This window comes from Leptopilina boulardi, unplaced genomic scaffold, assembly GCF_019393585.1.
Source record: "Leptopilina boulardi isolate dan_hultmark-lab unplaced genomic scaffold, ZJU_Lbou_2.1 LbouV2_377, whole genome shotgun sequence".
NCBI classification, from domain to species: domain Eukaryota; kingdom Metazoa; phylum Arthropoda; class Insecta; order Hymenoptera; family Figitidae; genus Leptopilina; species Leptopilina boulardi.
Window position 1 is genome coordinate 39,869 of NW_026137948.1, and position 20,410 is coordinate 60,278.

Genomic DNA, 20,410 nt, shown 5'->3' on the forward strand with positions numbered 1-20,410 from the left:
ATGACTATTATGGATGAGGAAACAAAATAGTTGCAAAAAATTCTACGTAATGTAGAGTTTATTTAATTTTTTTATTTATGATTATCCACGAATCACTTTACATAAATTCGATTATGGAAAATTTGTAAAAAAAATATTTTAAAGAATTTGACTTTTAACGCTTGTTGCATACTCTAAAAGGGAAATTTAAATGCTCCTTAAAGAAGACCAGTAATTGAAATTAAGCATCAGAGCGGAGCTAAAAAAAGTTATCAATTAAATTGGAAGATGTTAGCTTTGAAGTTGTCGGAAGAGAAGAATGGACCTAACAATTGATTAAGGTGTTTTAATTGTCAGACCTTTGATTATACAATTTTTTCAACTTTCTTTGCACATACGACTTTTTTCGACTTATATAAATAAAATGCGAATTTTTTAATATTTAGGGTCAGTTGGGGTAAATGGGGACAAAGTCCCTATTTTTCACACATACGTAAGTTTCTTCCTTTAAAAGGTAATATTTGCGGGTTTATTTTTTTAAGTTGTTTCCTACATTTTTATCAGGATTAATTTTATGCAGCAGAAATAAGTTTAGATAAGCTTTAAACGCATGAAACTGACTGTCCCCATTTACCCTAAAATTTAGAAAATTTCATAAAATTTGGGGTAAATGGGGAGAGCACAGTTTCTAAGAAAGGTTTAAGAAAAAAGTTATATTAAGTATATTACTGTATTATGAAAAAACTTTAAAAAGTTTGTAGTAGTTATATAATAGTTGAACCAATTAAATTTTTTTCATTTCAGTGTTTTGTCTCGCATTTAAAAAAAACAGACTTAAAAATCATACTAAATTTTTTTCTTATTCTTTATAACTCTCATTACATAAATTCACTTGAATTTTTGGTTTTTGTCAATTTGGTTAATAATAAAAAGCTGTCCCCATTTACCCCAAAAATTTAAAAACTCAGGGTTAATGGGAACAGCTTGTTATTATTAACCAAATTGACAAAAAATTCAAGTGAACTTATGTTAAGGGAGTCATAAGGAATAAAAAAAGTTTTTGTATGATTTTTAAGTCCGTTTTTTTAAATGCGAGACAAAATACTGAAACTGTTTGACTTTGATTTTCAAGTTTTTTTTTGCATTGAACGATAACTTGAATTATCTTGCTGACAATTATCAAGATAAAAGCTTATCAATACTCAGAACCTCTTGTAGGTGATTTGAGGTTAAAATATTGACGTTGAACTTAATTATAAAAATGTAAATTAAGCCTTAACACCTCTTGTCCTCATTTACCCTAACTGACCCACATTACTTTTGAAATTTTATAATATCAATTTCTTTTGAAATTCAATTATTTTTAATCATTTTTATACTATTCTTCAAAAATTCAATTATATGACAGAATTTTTCAATTAAAAAATTTTAAACTTCAATTTTTATCTTTAATTTTTTATAAATTCTTTAGCAACAGAAATCACCAAAAAATTTAAATTCAGAATCATATTAAGTGTAATTAATTTTAAAAATCTGAAATATAAATCTTTGAAAATTCTATTACATTAAAAAAATTTTATCTTAAATTATTTGAAATTTAATAATTAAATTTTTTTAAATTTAATTATTTCTAAAAATTTCAACTATAACTCTCCAAAAATTTAATTATTTTTAAAAATGTGAATATTTCTTTAAAAATTCGATTGTTTAAAAAAGTTTCAAATAAAAAGTATAAAATTGAGTTGTTGTCAGTCCTTTTTTTAGAAATTTGTTCTAATTAAATAAAACTTGAAAAATTTACGTCTTTGAATAAGAAATATTCGAAACAAAATTTTCTTGATAATATTCCTATATAATTATTCTTATTAAGGAATAATTAAAATGTATTGAATATATAATAACATTATTTACTTAAAGTAAAATACTTATTAAATTTAATTAAAATGAAGAAATATACTTTTTCGCTTTTTTTGAAAATTTAAATCTACTAAAACGACTGTTTTGCGCCTTAAAGTCGATCCGAGGCCTGAATTCTTCGAGCTTTCTCGACTTAACTTTCACATTCGTAAATTTTTTAAAGAAATACATGTGAATACTAGTAAATAATTCAATTTTACAAAAAATAGTTATCAAGAGAGTTGTGTATTGTTGTGGGTCTGCCTTACACAATACAATTAAGTTCCTTTCGCTTTTCCTCCTGGAATTCTTCGTTTACCTAACTGACTAATATCTGCACTGTTCGAGAGTGCGCTATTTTGATGTCTTACTGTACTAGTTTGACAATCGAAAAAAATACCTTAACTATTTCTTAGATCATTTATGTAGACTCTGGACAATACAATAATTTTAGATTGGAAAGTTATTATTTTTTAAAAAAAATTTACGTTTTAAGGTAAGACAAATCTATTTAATATCTCATCTACTCATTTTGCAAGTTTAAAAAAGAAAAAATAACTGAAATTTTTATTAACAGTTTCAACAGCTTTTCCTGACGTTTCAGTGTTGGACAATTCAAATAACTATTAAGCATCTTTATAAAGATTCCTTAAATTAAATTTTTTTTAGACGTTTTGAAGTTGCTTTTTGCATTTTCTGATTTTGACTTCAAATTTGTAATCAATGACCCCACAAACCATTAAAAACCTATTAATGCTCATATTATATTGTGTATTTATTTTGTCTATGTTGCTATAGCGGTTATGCAAAAGAATGGCACGATATTTTTATGCTTCAATAGAGGTTAGTGATAGTGAAGGAGTTAAATCATTAACAAAAAATTTGAGGTAATATAGAAAGAATTGAGGCTTTGAGGGTTTACTTTCATTACACGTAGTTATAAGGAATGTTAAAAAATGCTTTATGTAATATTGAAAAAACTTTTTTATTTTATAATTTTTTTGCACAAAACTTGGAAGAACAGTTTTGAAAATGCAATTTTTGCATAAAAAATTAACATAGTCGTATTTAATTGACTGGAATAAAATTTTAAAGGTAATAAGGAACTGAGTCTTTTTGTTACAGGGCGTCGAAAATTTTTAAATTCAAATAAAAATAAAAACAATATAAAATAAGAGTTTTTGGGAAGTATTTTATTTCAGATGTAATTTTAATTATCATACTCTTTATATTTTATAATATAAAAAAATTATTATCTTAATGAATTTTTTGAATACTTAAAATTATTGAAAAAAGTGAATGACTCATTTTTGCCAAATGTTATTGTTTTATAAATAAAGCTGGTTGTCAAGAGACCCGATGTCTCTTGTTTAATAAAGAAGAATAGTTTAATATCTTGCAAATAGCTAAGTAAAGTTCGGGTCGAAGATACATATAAATAAATATTAGAAACAAGTTGAATGTTAATTGATTCCATTTTAATCATTTGAAGAGGATACAGATAAATAGAAGTTGTGTCAAATTGAAATTTATAAAATATGGCAGAGCGACATCGTTTTGCAAATTTGTCCGGTAAACACAAATTTTATTCTTTTATATTCTTTGTTAATATTCTTTTTAATTTATGTCAAAGAATTTGTAATACTAATGCATTATTTTTTTAAAGAAAATAATTATTAATGATGCAGACAATTGTTTTTTTCTTTATAATCAGTTGTAAAAAATTATACAAAAAATTAATTAGAATACAATTATTAACGCCACAGTCTCTATTACTTAAAAATAAAATATGTTATAAATATTTAAACGTATAAAATTCATAAGTAATAATAAAAAATTATTTTTATTTGTAACTATTAAAAATCATTAATATTTTCTTAATTGATAGTTATATTTTATTTTTTATAATAAAGGTTTATTTTACTTTATCAGTTTCTGACCAATTTTTATTAAAAGTATATTATTAAAATATTTTTCATCAAATCAATTTAAAAATAATGATTATCTGATATAATAATAATAATTTTTTTTTTTTTTATTTTACGAGGGAAGTGGAAAATCTGCATAACCTTGGAGGCCTACTTCCATTTTTTCCATTTTTTCAATCTTTCAACTATGGGCGAACTATAGGCTAAGTATGGCGAAGTATGGGAGGCGAAAAAAACACTTTTTTAAAAAATTTTTGAACTATGGGCCAAGTATGGCGAACTACGGAAGGCAAGAAAAATCGTTTTATTCCAATTTTCCAACTATTAGCTAAGTTTGGTCAACTATGTGAGGCAAAACAATATCATTTTTCTAAAAATTCTCCAAATATGGGCGAACTATGGGGAAAGTATGGCAAAGTATATGAGGCAAAAAAATAATTTTTTTTCAATTCTCCAACTATGGACGAACCATGGGCAAAGTATAGCAAAGTACGGCTGATTGACTGCACTGGCTTGACGCTGAAATTATAACGATTTCTGGCGCTGGCAAATTACTACCTGCCGGTTCTGACAGACAATGCTTGCGCTGTACTGGTCCAGCGCTGGCTGAGTATATCGTCACACTAGATAACGTATATTATTTATTATAGTTAAAAATTAATAATTGTAAATAATTATATTTATGGAATGTTCAAGCGCTTGGCCTGACAGGAATCTCTTCCTGTAAGCCAAGTGTTCAAAAATTTAAAAAAAAAATGATATTTTTTTTGCCTCACATAGTTCGCCAAACTTAGTCAATAGTTGGAAAATTGGAAAAAAATGATTTTTTTTGCCTTCCATAGTTCGCCATACTTGGCCCATAGTTCGACCATAGTTCAAAAATTTAAAAAAAAGTGTGTTTTTCGCCTCCCATACTTCGCCATACTTGGCCCATAGTTCGCCGATAGTTCAGAAATTTAAAAAAAGTGTTTTTTTCGCCTCCCATACTTCGCCATACTTTGCCCATAGTTCGCCCATATTTGAAGAATTTGAAAAAAATGATATTTTTTTGCCTCACATAGTTCGCCAAACTTAGCCAATAGTTGTAAAATTGGAAAAAAATGATTTTTTGCCTCACATAGTTGGTCAAGCTTAGCTAATAGTTGGAAAATTGGAAAAAAAATTATTTTTTTGCCTTCCATAGATGGCCATACTTGGCCCATAGTTTGCCCATAGTTTGCCCATAGTTCAAAAATTTTGAAAAAGCTGTTCTTCTCGCCTCCCATACTTCGCCTATCTTGGCCCATAGTTCGCCCATAGTTCAAAGATTCGAAAAAAATTATTTTTTCGCCTCCCAATCTTCGCCATACTTTGCCCATAGTTCGCCTACAGTTCAAAGATTGGAAAAATATGATTTTTTCGCCTCCCATACTTCGCCATACTTTGCCCATAGTTCGCCCATATTTGGAGAATTTTAAAAAAATCATATTTTTACTCAGCCAATACTTGGAAAATTGGAAAAAAATGGTTTTTTGCCTCACATAGTTCTCCAAACTTAGCTAATAGTTGGAAAATTGGAAAAGAATGATTTTTTTTGCCTTCCATAATTCGCCATACTTGGCCTATAGTTCGCCCATAGTTCAAAAATTTTAAAAAAGTGTTTTTTTCGCCTCCCATACTTCGCCATACTTGGCCCATAGTTCGCCCATAGTTCAAAAATTTTAAAAAAAGTGTTTTTTTCGCCTCCCATACTTCGCCATACTTTGCCCATACTTGGCCCATAGTTGGAGAATTGAAAAAAATGGTTTTTTTTGCCTCCCATAGTTTGCCAAACTTAGCCCATAGTTCAAAAGTTTTGAGAAAGTGTTTTTCTCACCTCCCATACTTCGCCATTCTTGGCCCATAGTTCGCCCAAAGTTCAAAAATTTTGAAAAAAAAGCCTCACATAGTTCGCCAAACTTAGTCAATAGTTGGAAAATTGGAAAAAATGATTTTTTTGCCTTCCATAGTTCGCCATACTTGGCCGATAGTTCGCCCATAGTTCAAAAATTTTAAAAAAAGTGTTTTTTTCGCCTCCCATACTTCACCATACTTTGCCCATAGTTCGCCCACAGTTCAAAGTTTGGAAAAATATGATTTTTTCGCCTCCCATACTTCGCCATACTTGGCCCATAGTTCGCCCATATTTGAAGAATTTGAAAAAAATGAAATTTTTTTGCCTCACATAGTTCGCCAAACTTAGCCAATAGTTGTAAAATTGGAAAAAAAATGATTTTTTGCCTCACATAGTTGGTCAAACTTAGCCAATAGTTGGAAAATTGGAAAAAAAATAATTTTTTGCCATCCATAGTTCGCCATACTTGGCCCATAGTTTGCCCATAGTTCGAAGATAAGAAAAAAATGATTTTTTTGCCATCCATAGTTCGCCATACTTTGCCCATAGTTCGCCCACAGTTCAAAGATTGGAAAAATATGATTTTTTCGCCTCCCATACTTCGCCATAATTTGCCCATAGATCGCCCATAGTTCAAAAAATAAAAAAAAATGTTTTATTCGCCTCCCATACTTCGCCATACTTTACCCATAGTTCGCCATACTTGGCCCATAGTTTGCCCATAGTTCGAAAATTAGAAAAAAATGATTTTCTCGCAGCCCATACTTCGCCATACTTTGCCCATAGTTCGCCCATAGTTCAAAAATTTTGAAAAAGCTGTTCTTCTCGCCTCCTTATCATGGCCCAGAGTTCGCCCATAGTTCGAAGATTCGAAAAAAATGATTTTTTCGCCTCCCATTCTTCGCCATACTTTGCCCATAGTTCGCCCACAGTTCAAAGATTGGAAAAATATGATTTTTTCGCCTTCCATACTTCGCCATACTTTGCCCATAGTTCGCCCAGAGTTCAAAAATTTAAAAAGAAGTGTTTTTTTCGCCTCCCATACTTCGCCATACTTTGCCCATACTTGGCCCATAGTTCAAAAATTTAAAAAAAAGTGTTTTTTTCCCCACCCATACTTCGCCATACTTGGCCCATAGTTCGCCCATAGTTTGCAGATTAGAAAAAAATGAAAAAAATGCCTCACATAGTTGGTCAAACTTAGCTAATAGTTGGAAAATTAGGAAAACAAGGAGGGGGTCCTTTATGTTTATTTCATAAACATTATGCTTCCTCATTGTGTGAAGCAAAAAATTCGCTTCCTCGTGAAGGAAGCAATGAATTTGTCCAATTCAATTGATTGATTTAAAAAATTTCGAGTTAAAAATGTTTTAAATTAATTAAATTTTTTGAAAAATAATGAAAATTTTAATTAATTTTGAGTGTAACATAAACTTTATATATACGAATCGATTCGTTTGAATGCAAGGAATACAATTATTTTATTCATCAACTTGTATTTAAAAAAAACACAAAATTTTTTAGCTAAAATATGAATTTTCGATTTTTCAATTTTTATTAATTCTCAAATTTTAAATCAAATCTATACTTTATATATACCAACCAATTCGTTTCAATGCAGGGAATAAAATTATTTCATATGTAAACATGAATTTAAATAAACACATCATTTTATAGCTAAAATGAGAATTTTTGATTTTTTAACTTTCTTTAATTCTTTAAATTTCAATCAAATCTATACTTTATATATATCAATCGATTCATCTTGACATAAAGAAGACGATTATATTATATATTACCTTAAATTTTTCGATTTAAAAATTTTTTCAATTAAAAAAAAATTTTTGGAAAAAAGACGATAAAATTTTTTTTTTTGGGTATTTTTAAAAATCCTCTCGTCATTTTTGAGAGATTAATGTGTTAAATAAGCCTACCAAATTTTATCCAAATCCATTAAAACCTGTTAAAGATATCGTGTTCACAAAAACGATCCACACACACATACACACACACACACACACACATACACACACACATACATACATCCGGACAATTGATCAGGATCTCATATAACATGTTTCTATATAGAGGAAAATTTGTTTTCACCATTTTTAAAAAGTTTATAAACGAAAGGAACACATAGCTTCCTCCACGAGGAAGCAAAAAATAATTTTTTGCCATCCATAGTTCGCCATACTTGGCCCATAGTTTGCCCATAGTTCGAAGATAAGAAAAAAATGATTTTTTTGCCATCCATAGTTCGCCATACTTTGCCCATAGTTCAAAAATTTTGAAAAAGCTGTTCTTCTCGCCTCCCACACTTCGCCTATCTTGGCTCATAGTTCGCCCATAGTTCGAAGAATCGAAAAAAATGATTTTTTCGCATCCCATTCTTCGCCATACTTTGCCCATAGTTCGCCCACAGTTCAAAGATTGGAAAAATATGATTTTTTCGCCTCCCATACTTCGCCATAATTTGCCCATAGATCGCCCATAGTTCAAAAAATAAAAAAAAATGTTTTTTTCGCCTCCCATACTTCGCCATACTTTACCCATAGTTCGCCATACTTGGCCCATAGTTTGCCCATAGTTCAAAAATTAGAAAAAAATGATTTTCTCGCAGCCCATACTTCGCCATACTTTGCCCATAGTTCGCCCATAGTTCAAAAATTTTGAAAAAGCTGTTCTTCTCGCCTCCCATACTTCGCCTATTTTGGCCCATAGTTCGCCCATAGTTGGAGAATTGAAAAAAATGGTTTTTTTGCCTTCCATAGTTGGTCAAACTTAGCTAATAGTTGTAAAATTTGAAAAAAATAATTTTTTTTGCCTTCCATAGTTGGCCAAACTTAGCTAATAGTTGGAAAATTGGAAAAAAACGAGTTTTTTGCCTTCCATAGTTCACCATACTTGGCCCATAGTTCGCCCATAGTTCGAAGATTCGAAAAAAATGATTTTTTCGCCTTTCATTCTTCGCCATACTTTGCCCATAGTTCGCCCATAGTTCAAAGATTGGAAAAATATGATTTTTTCGCCTCCCATACTTCGCCATACTTTGCCCATAGTTCGCCCATAGTTCGAAGATTGGAAAAAAATGATTTTTTTGCCTTCCATAGTTCGCCATACTTGGTACATAGTTCGCCCATAGTTCAAAAATTTAAAAAAAAGTGTTTTTTTCGCCTCCCATACTTCACCATACTTGGCTTATAGTTCGCCCATAGTTTGCAGATTAGAAAAAAATGAAAAAAATGCCTCACATAGTTGGTCAAACTTAGCTAATAGTTGGAAAATTAGGAAAAAAAATAATTTTTTTGCCATCCATAGTTCGCCATAATTTGCCCATAGTTTGCCCATAGTTCGAAGAGAAGAAAAAAATGATTTTTTTGCCATCCATAGTTCGCCATACTTTGCCCATAGTTCAAAAATTTTGAAAAAGCTGTTCTTCTCGCCTCCCATACTTCGCCTATCTTGGCCCATAGTTCGCCCATAGTTCGAAGATTCGAAAAAAATGATTTTTTCGCCTCCCATTCTTCGCCATACTTTGCCCATAGTTCGCCCACATTTCAAAGATTGGAAAAATATGATTTTTTCGCCTCCCATACTTCGCCATACTTTGCCCATAGTTCGCCCATAGTTCAAAAAATAAAAAAAAATGTTTTTTTCGCCTCCCAAACTTCGCCATACTTTACCCATAGTTCGCCATACTTGGCCCATAGTTTGCCAATAGTTGTAAAATTGGAAAAACAATGATTTTTTGCCTCACATAGTTGGTCAAACTTAGCTATTAGTTGGAAAATTAGGAAAAAAAATAATTTTTTTGCCATCCATAGTTCGCCATACTTTGCCCATAGTTTGCCCATAGTTCAAAAATTTTAAAAAGGCTGTTCTTCTCGCCTCCCATACTTCGCCTATCTTGGCCCATAGTTCGCCCATAGTTCGAAGATTCGAAAAAAATGATTTTTTCGCCTCCCATTCTTCGCCATACTTTGCCCATAGTTCGCCCACAGTTCAAAGATTGGAAAAATATGATTTTTTCGCCTCCCATACTTCGCCATACTTTGCCCATAGTTCGCCCATAGTTCGAAGATTTGAAAAAAATGATTTTTTCGCCTCCCATTCTTCGCCATACTTTGCCCATAGTTCGCCATACTTGGCCCATAGTTTGCCCATAGTTCGAAAATTAGAAAAAAATGATTTTCTCGCAGCCCATACTTCGCCATACTTTGCCCATAGTTCGCCCATAGTTCAAAAATTTTAAAAAAAGTGTTTTTTTCGCCTCCCATACTTCACCATACTTTGCCCATAGTTCGCCCACAGTTCAAAGTTTGGAAAAATATGATTTTTTCGCCTCCCATACTTCGCCATACTTGGCCCATAGTTCGCCCATATTTGAAGAATTTGAAAAAAATGAAATTTTTTTGCCTCACATAGTTCGCCAAACTTAGCCAATAGTTGTAAAATTGGAAAAAAAATGATTTTTTGCCTCACATAGTTGGTCAAACTTAGCCAATAGTTGGAAAATTGGAAAAAAAATAATTTTTTGCCATCCATAGTTCGCCATACTTGGCCCATAGTTTGCCCATAGTTCGAAGATAAGAAAAAAATGATTTTTTTGCCATCCATAGTTCGCCATACTTTGCCCATAGTTCAAAAATTTTGAAAAAGCTGTTCTTCTCGCCTCCCACACTTCGCCTATCTTGGCTCATAGTTCGCCCATAGTTCGAAGATTCGAAAAAAATGATTTTTTCGCCTCCCATTCTTCGCCATACTTTGCCCATAGTTCGCCCACAGTTCAAAGATTGGAAAAATATGATTTTTTCGCCTCCCATACTTCGCCATAATTTGCCCATAGATCGCCCATAGTTCAAAAAATAAAAAAAAATGTTTTATTCGCCTCCCATACTTCGCCATACTTTACCCATAGTTCGCCATACTTGGCCCATAGTTTGCCCATAGTTCGAAAATTAGAAAAAAATGATTTTCTCGCAGCCCATACTTCGCCATACTTTGCCCATAGTTCGCCCATAGTTCAAAAATTTTGAAAAAGCTGTTCTTCTCGCCTCCTTATCATGGCCCAGAGTTCGCCCATAGTTCGAAGATTCGAAAAAAATGATTTTTTCGCCTCCCATTCTTCGCCATACTTTGCCCATAGTTCGCCCACAGTTCAAAGATTGGAAAAATATGATTTTTTCGCCTTCCATACTTCGCCATACTTTGCCCATAGTTCGCCCAGAGTTCAAAAATTTAAAAAGAAGTGTTTTTTTCGCCTCCCATACTTCGCCATACTTTGCCCATACTTGGCCCATAGTTCAAAAATTTAAAAAAAAGTGTTTTTTTCCCCACCCATACTTCGCCATACTTGGCCCATAGTTCGCCCATAGTTTGCAGATTAGAAAAAAATGAAAAAAATGCCTCACATAGTTGGTCAAACTTAGCTAATAGTTGGAAAATTAGGAAAACAAGGAGGGGGTCCTTTATGTTTATTTCATAAACATTATGCTTCCTCATTGTGTGAAGCAAAAAATTCGCTTCCTCGTGAAGGAAGCAATGAATTTGTCCAATTCAATTGATTGATTTAAAAAATTTCGAGTTAAAAATGTTTTAAATTAATTAAATTTTTTGAAAAATAATGAAAATTTTAATTAATTTTGAGTGTAACATAAACTTTATATATACGAATCGATTCGTTTGAATGCAAGGAATACAATTATTTTATTCATCAACTTGTATTTAAAAAAAACACAAAATTTTTTAGCTAAAATATGAATTTTCGATTTTTCAATTTTTATTAATTCTCAAATTTTAAATCAAATCTATACTTTATATATACCAACCAATTCGTTTCAATGCAGGGAATAAAATTATTTCATATGTAAACATGAATTTAAATAAACACATCATTTTATAGCTAAAATGAGAATTTTTGATTTTTTAACTTTCTTTAATTCTTTAAATTTCAATCAAATCTATACTTTATATATATCAATCGATTCATCTTGACATAAAGAAGACGATTATATTATATATTACCTTAAATTTTTCGATTTAAAAATTTTTTCAATTAAAAAAAAATTTTTGGAAAAAAGACGATAAAATTTTTTTTTTTGGGTATTTTTAAAAATCCTCTCGTCATTTTTGAGAGATTAATGTGTTAAATAAGCCTACCAAATTTTATCCAAATCCATTAAAACCTGTTAAAGATATCGTGTTCACAAAAACGATCCACACACACATACACACACACACACACACACATACACACACACATACATACATCCGGACAATTGATCAGGATCTCATATAACATGTTTCTATATAGAGGAAAATTTGTTTTCACCATTTTTAAAAAGTTTATAAACGAAAGGAACACATAGCTTCCTCCACGAGGAAGCAAAAAATAATTTTTTGCCATCCATAGTTCGCCATACTTGGCCCATAGTTTGCCCATAGTTCGAAGATAAGAAAAAAATGATTTTTTTGCCATCCATAGTTCGCCATACTTTGCCCATAGTTCAAAAATTTTGAAAAAGCTGTTCTTCTCGCCTCCCACACTTCGCCTATCTTGGCTCATAGTTCGCCCATAGTTCGAAGATTCGAAAAAAATGATTTTTTCGCATCCCATTCTTCGCCATACTTTGCCCATAGTTCGCCCACAGTTCAAAGATTGGAAAAATATGATTTTTTCGCCTCCCATACTTCGCCATAATTTGCCCATAGATCGCCCATAGTTCAAAAAATAAAAAAAAATGTTTTTTTCGCCTCCCATACTTCGCCATACTTTACCCATAGTTCGCCATACTTGGCCCATAGTTTGCCCATAGTTCAAAAATTAGAAAAAAATGATTTTCTCGCAGCCCATACTTCGCCATACTTTGCCCATAGTTCGCCCATAGTTCAAAAATTTTGAAAAAGCTGTTCTTCTCGCCTCCCATACTTCGCCTATTTTGGCCCATAGTTCGCCCATAGTTGGAGAATTGAAAAAAATGGTTTTTTTGCCTTCCATAGTTGGTCAAACTTAGCTAATAGTTGTAAAATTTGAAAAAAATAATTTTTTTTGCCTTCCATAGTTGGCCAAACTTAGCTAATAGTTGGAAAATTGGAAAAAAACGAGTTTTTTGCCTTCCATAGTTCACCATACTTGGCCCATAGTTCGCCCATAGTTCGAAGATTCGAAAAAAATGATTTTTTCGCCTTTCATTCTTCGCCATACTTTGCCCATAGTTCGCCCATAGTTCAAAGATTGGAAAAATATGATTTTTTCGCCTCCCATACTTCGCCATACTTTGCCCATAGTTCGCCCATAGTTCGAAGATTGGAAAAAAATGATTTTTTTGCCTTCCATAGTTCGCCATACTTGGTACATAGTTCGCCCATAGTTCAAAAATTTAAAAAAAAGTGTTTTTTTCGCCTCCCATACTTCACCATACTTGGCTTATAGTTCGCCCATAGTTTGCAGATTAGAAAAAAATGAAAAAAATGCCTCACATAGTTGGTCAAACTTAGCTAATAGTTGGAAAATTAGGAAAAAAAATAATTTTTTTGCCATCCATAGTTCGCCATAATTTGCCCATAGTTTGCCCATAGTTCGAAGAGAAGAAAAAAATGATTTTTTTGCCATCCATAGTTCGCCATACTTTGCCCATAGTTCAAAAATTTTGAAAAAGCTGTTCTTCTCGCCTCCCATACTTCGCCTATCTTGGCCCATAGTTCGCCCATAGTTCGAAGATTCGAAAAAAATGATTTTTTCGCCTCCCATTCTTCGCCATACTTTGCCCATAGTTCGCCCACATTTCAAAGATTGGAAAAATATGATTTTTTCGCCTCCCATACTTCGCCATACTTTGCCCATAGTTCGCCCATAGTTCAAAAAATAAAAAAAAATGTTTTTTTCGCCTCCCAAACTTCGCCATACTTTACCCATAGTTCGCCATACTTGGCCCATAGTTTGCCAATAGTTGTAAAATTGGAAAAACAATGATTTTTTGCCTCACATAGTTGGTCAAACTTAGCTATTAGTTGGAAAATTAGGAAAAAAAATAATTTTTTTGCCATCCATAGTTCGCCATACTTTGCCCATAGTTTGCCCATAGTTCAAAAATTTTAAAAAGGCTGTTCTTCTCGCCTCCCATACTTCGCCTATCTTGGCCCATAGTTCGCCCATAGTTCGAAGATTCGAAAAAAATGATTTTTTCGCCTCCCATTCTTCGCCATACTTTGCCCATAGTTCGCCCACAGTTCAAAGATTGGAAAAATATGATTTTTTCGCCTCCCATACTTCGCCATACTTTGCCCATAGTTCGCCCATAGTTCGAAGATTTGAAAAAAATGATTTTTTCGCCTCCCATTCTTCGCCATACTTTGCCCATAGTTCGCCCATAGTTCAAAGATTAGAAAAAAATGATTTTCTCGCATCCCATACTTCGCCATACCTTGCCCATAGTTTGCCCATAGTTCAAAAATTTAAAAAAAGTGTTTTTTTCGCCTCCCATACTTCGCCATACTTTACCCACAGTTCGCCCATATTTGAAGAAATTGAAAAAAATGATATTTTTTTTGCCTCACATAGTTCGCCAAACTTAGTCAATAGTTGAAAAGTTGGAAAAAAATGATTTTTTTGCCATCCATAGTTCGCCATACTTGGCCCATAGTTCGCCCATAGTTCGAAGATTTGAAAAAAATGATTTTTTCGCCTCCCATTCTTCGCCATACTTTGCCCATAGTTCGCCCATAGTTCAAAGATTAGAAAAAAATGATTTTCTCGCATCCCATACTTCGCCATACCTTGCCCATAGTTTGCCCATAGTTCAAAAATTTTGAAAAAGCTGTTTTTCTCGCCTTCCATACTTCGCCTATTTTGGCCCATAGTTCGCCCATAGTTGGAGAATTGAAAAAAATGGTTTTTTTTGCCTTCCATAGTTGGTCAAACTTAGTCAATAGTTGAAAAGTTGGAAAAAAATGATTTTTTTGCCATCCATAGTTCGCCATACTTGGCCCATAGTTCGCCCATAGTTCGAAGATTTGAAAAAAATGATTTTTTCGCCTTCCATTCTTCGCCATACTTGGCCCATAGTTCGCCCATAGTTCGAAGATTCGAAAAATATGATTTTTTCGCCTTTCATTCTTCGCCATACTTTGCCCATAGTTCGCCCATAGTTCAAAGATTGGAAAAATATGGTTTTTTTCGCCTCCCATACTTCGCCATACTTTGCCCATAGTTCGCCCATATTTGAAGAATTTGAAAAAAATGATATTTTTTTGCCTCACATAGTTCGCCAAACTTTGCCAATAGTTGTAAAATTGGAAAAAAATGATTTTTTGCCTCACATAGTTGGTCAAACTTAGCTAATAGTTGGAAAATTAGGAAAAAAAATAATTTTTTTGCCATCCATAGTTCGCCATACTTTGCCCATAGTTCGCCCATAGTTCGAAGATTCGAAAAATATGATTTTTTCGCCTTTCATTCTTCGCCATACTTTGCCCATAGTTCGCCCATAGTTCAAAGATTGGAAAAATATGATTTTTTCGCCTCCCATACTTCGCCATACTTTGCCCATAGTTCGCCCATATTTGAAGAATTTGAAAAAAATGATATTTTTTTGCCTCACATAGTTCGCCAAACTTTGCCAATAGTTGTAAAATTGGAAAAAAATGATTTTTTGCCTCACATAGTTGGTCAAACTTAGCTAATAGTTGGAAAATTAGGAAAAAAAATAATTTTTTTGCCATCCATAGTTCGCCATACTTTGCCCATAGTTCGCCCATAGTTCAAAAATTTTAAAAAAGCTGTTCTTCTCGCCTCCCATACTTCGCCTATCTTGGCCCATAGTTCGCCCATAGTTCGAAGATTCGAAAAAAATGATTTTTTCGCCTCCCATTCTTCGCCATACTTTGCCCATAGTTCGCCCACAGTTCAAAGATTGGAAAAATATGATTTTTTCGCCTCCCATACTTCGCCATACTTTGCCCATAGTTCGCCCAGAGTTCAAAAATTTAAAAAGAAGTGTTTTTTTCGCCTCCCATACTTCGCCATACTTGGCCCATAGTTCGCAGATTAGAAAAAAATGATTTTCTCGCATCCCATACTTCGCCATACTTTGCCCATAGTTTGCCCATAGTTCAAAAATTTTGAAAAAGCTGTTCTTCTCGCCTCCCATACTTCGCCTATTTTGGCCCATGGTTCGCCCATAGTTGGAGAATTGAAAAAAATGGTTTTTTTTGCCTTCCATAGTTCGCCAAACTTAGCCAATAGTTGTAAAATTGGAAAAAAATGATTTTTTGCCTCACATAGTTGGTCAAACTTAGCTAATAGTTGGAAAATTAGGAAAAAAAATAATTTTTTTGCCATCCATAGTTCGCCATACTTTGCCCATAGTTCGCCCATAGTTCAAAAATTTTTGAAAAAGCTGTTCTTCTCGCCTCCTTATCATGGCCCAGAGTTCGCCCATAGTTCGATGATTCGAAAAAAATGATTTTTTCGCCTCCCATTCTTCGCCATACTTTGCCCACAGTTCGCCCACAGTTCAAAGATTGGAAAAATATGATTTTTTCGCCTTCCATACTTCGCCATACTTTGCCCATAGTTCGCCCAGAGTTCAAAAATTTAAAAAGAAGTGTTTTTTTCGCCTCCCATACTTCGCCATACTTGGCCCATAATTCGCCCATAGTTCAAAAATTTAAAAAAAGTGTTTTTTTCGCCTCCCATACTTCGCCATACTTTACCCATAGTTCGACCATATTTGAAGAAATTGAAAAAAATGATATTTTTTTTGCCTCACATAGTTCGCCAAACTTAGTCAATAGTTGAAAAGTTGGAAAAAAATGATTTTTTTGCCATCCATAGTTCGCCATACTTGGCCCATAGTTCGCCCATAGTTCGAAGATTTGAAAAAAATGATTTTTTCGCCTCCCATTCTTCGCCATACTTTGCCCATAGTTCGCCCATAGTTCAAAGATTAGAAAAAAATGATTTTCTCGCATCCCATACTTCGCCATACCTTGCCCATAGTTTGCCCATAGTTCAAAAATTTTGAAAAAGCTGTTTTTCTCGCCTCCCATACTTCGCCTATTTTGGCCCATAGTTCGCCCATAGTTGGAGAATTGAAAAAAATGGTTTTTTTTGACTTCCATAGTTGGTCAAACTTAGCTAATAGTTGTAAAATTTGAAAAAAATAATTTTTTTTGCCTTCCATAGTTGGCCAAACTTAGCTAATAGTTGGAAAATTGGAAAAAAAATGATTTTTTTGCCTTCCATAGTTCACCATACTTGGCCCATAGTTCGCCCATAGTTCGAAGATTCGAAAAATATGATTTTTTCGCCTTTCATTCTTCGCCATACTTTGCCCATAGTTCGCCCATAGTTCAAAGATTGGAAAAATATGATTTTTTCGCCTCCCATACTTCGCCATACTTTGCCCATAGTTCGCCCATATTTGAAGAATTTGAAAAAAATGATATTTTTTTGCCTCACATAGTTCGCCAAACTTAGCCAATAGTTGTAAAATTGGAAAAAAATGATTTTTTGCCTCACATAGTTGGTCAAACTTAGCTAATAGTTGGAAAATTAGGAAAAAAAATAATTTTTTTGCCATCCATAGTTCGCCATACTTTGCCCATAGTTCGCCCATAGTTCAAAAATTTTAAAAAAGCTGTTCTTCTCGCCTCCCATACTTCGCCTATCTTGGCCAATAGTTCGAAGATTCGAAAAAAATGATTTTTTCGCCTCCCATTCTTCGCCATACTTTGCCCATAGTTCGCCCACATTTCAAAGATTGGAAAAATATGATTTTTTCGCCTCCCATACTTCGCCATACTTTGCCCATAGTTCGCCCAGAGTTCAAAAATTTAAAAAGAAGTGTTTTGTTCGCCTCCCATACTTCGCCATACTTGGCCCATAGTTCGCCCATAGTTCAAAAATTTAAAAAAAGTCTTTATTTCGCCTCCCATACTTCGCCATACTTTACCCATAGTTCGCCCATATTTGAAGAAATTGAAAAAAATGATATTTTTTTTGCCTCACATAGTTCGCCAAACTTAGTCAATAGTTGAAAAGTTGGAAAAAAATGATTTTTTTGCCATCCATAGTTCGCCATACTTGGCCAATAGTTCGCCCATAGTTCGAAGATTTGAAAAAAATGATTTTTTCGCCTCCCATTCTTCGCCATACTTTGCCCATAGTTCGCCCACAGTTCAAAGATTGGAAAAATATGATTTTTTCGCCTCCCATTCTTCGCCATACTTTGCCCATAGTTCGCCCACAGTTCAAAGATTAGAAAAAAATGATTTTCTCGCATCCCATACTTCGCCATACTTTGCCCATAGTTCAAAAATTTTGAAAAAGCTGTTCTTCTCGCCTCCCATACTTCGCCTATTTTGGCCCATGGTTCGCCCATAGTTGGAGAATTGAAAAAAATGGTTTTTTTTGCCTTCCATAGTTCGCCAAACTTAGCCAATAGTTGTAAAATTGGAAAAAAATGATTTTTTGCCTCACATAGTTGGTCAAACTTAGCTAATAGTTGGAAAATTAGGAAAAAAAATAATTTTTTTGCCATCCATAGTTCGCCATACTTTGCCCACAGTTCGCCCATAGTTCAAAAATTTTTGAAAAAGCTGTTCTTCTCGCCTCCTTATCATGGCCCAGAGTTCGCCCATAGTTCGAAGATTCGAAAAAAATGATTTTTTCGCCTCCCATTCTTCGCCATACTTTGCCCATAGTTCGCCCACAGTTCAAAGATTGGAAAAATATGATTTTTTCGCCTTCCATACTTCGCCATACTTTGCCCATAGTTCGCCCAGAGTTCAAAAATTTAAAAAGAAGTGTTTTTTTCGCCTCCCATACTTCGCCATACTTGGCCCATAGTTCGCCGATAGTTCAAAAATTTAAAAAAAGTGTTTTTTTCGCCTCCCATACTTCGCCATACTTTACCCATAGTTCGCCCATATTTGAAGAAATTGAAAAAAATGATATTTTTTTTGCCTCACATAGTTCGCCAAACTTAGTCAATAGTTGAAAAGTTGGAAAAAAATGATTTTTTTGCCATCCATAGTTCGCCATACTTGGCCATTAGTTCGCCCATAGTTCGAAGATTTGAAAAAAATGATTTTTTCGCCTCCCATTCTTCGCCATACTTTGCCCATAGTTCGCCCACAGTTCAAAGATTGGAAAAATATGATTTTTTCGCCTCCCATACTTCGCCATACTTTGCCCATAGTTCGCCCAGAGTTTAAAAATTTAAAAAGAAGTGTTTTTTTCGCCTCCCATACTTCGCCATACTTGGCCCATAGTTCGCAGATTAGAAAAAAATGATTTTCTCGCATCCCATACTTCGCCATACTTTGCCCATAGTTTGCCCATAGTTCAAAAATTTTGAAAAAGCTGTTCTTCTCGCCTCCTATACTTCGCCTATTTTGGCCCATGGTTCGCCCATAGTTGGAGAATTGAAAAAAATGGTTTTTTTGCCTTCCATAGTTGGTCAAACTTAGCTAATAGTTGTAAAATTTGAAAAAAATGATTTTTTTTGCCTTCCATAGTTGGCCAAACTTAGCTAATAGTTGGAAAATTGGAAAAAAAATGATTTTTTTGCCTTCCATAGTTCACCATACTTGGCCCATAGTTCGCCATAGTTCGAAGATTCGAAAAAAATGATTTTTTCGCCTTTCATTCTTCGCCATACTTTGCCCATAGTTCGCCCATAGTTCAAAGATTGGAAAAATATGATTTTTTCGCCTCCCATACTTCGCCATACTTTGCCCATAGTTCGCCCATATTTGAAGAATTTGAAAAAAATGATATTTTTTTGCCTCACATAGTTCGCCAAACTTAGCCAATAGTTGAAAAGTTGGAAAAAAATGATTTTTTCGCCTCCCATACTTCGCCATACTTTGCCCATAGTTCGCCCAGAGTTCAAAAATTTAAAAAGAAGTGTTTTTTTCGCCTCCCATACTTCGCCATACTTGGCCCATAGTTCGCCCATAGTTCAAAAATTTAAAAAAAGTGTTTTTTTCGCCTCCCATACTTCGCCATACTTTACCCATAGTTCGCCCATATTTGAAGAAATTGAAAAAAATGATATTTTTTTTGCCTCACATAGTTCGCCAAACTTAGTCAATAGTTGAAAAGTTGGAAAAAAATGATTTTTTTGCCATCCATAGTTCGCCATACTTGGCCAATAGTTCGCCCATAGTTCGAAGATTTGAAAAAAATGATTTTTTCGCCTCCCATTCTTCGCCATACTTTGCCCATAGTTCGCCCACAGTTCAAAGATTGGAAAAATATGATTTTTTCGCCTCCCATACTTCGCCATACTTTGCCCATAGTTCGCCCAGAGTTCAAAAATTTAAAAAGAAGTGTTTTTTTCGCCTCCCATACTTCGCCATACTTGGCCCATAGTTCGCAGATTAGAAAAAAATGATTTTCTCGCATCCCATACTTCGCCATACTTTGCCCATAGTTTGCCCATAGTTCAAAAATTTTGAAAAAGCTGTTCTTCTCGCCTCCCATACTTCGCCTATTTTGGCCCATGGTTCGCCCATAGTTGGAGAATTGAAAAAAATGGTTTTTTTTGCCTTCCATAGTTCGCCAAACTTAGCCAATAGTTGTAAAATTGGAAAAAAATGATTTTTTGCCTCACATAGTTGGTCAAACTTAGCTAATAGTTGTAAAATTAGGAAAAAAAATAATTTTTTTGCCATCCATAGTTCGCCATACTTTGCCCATAGTTCGCCCATAGTTCAAAAATTT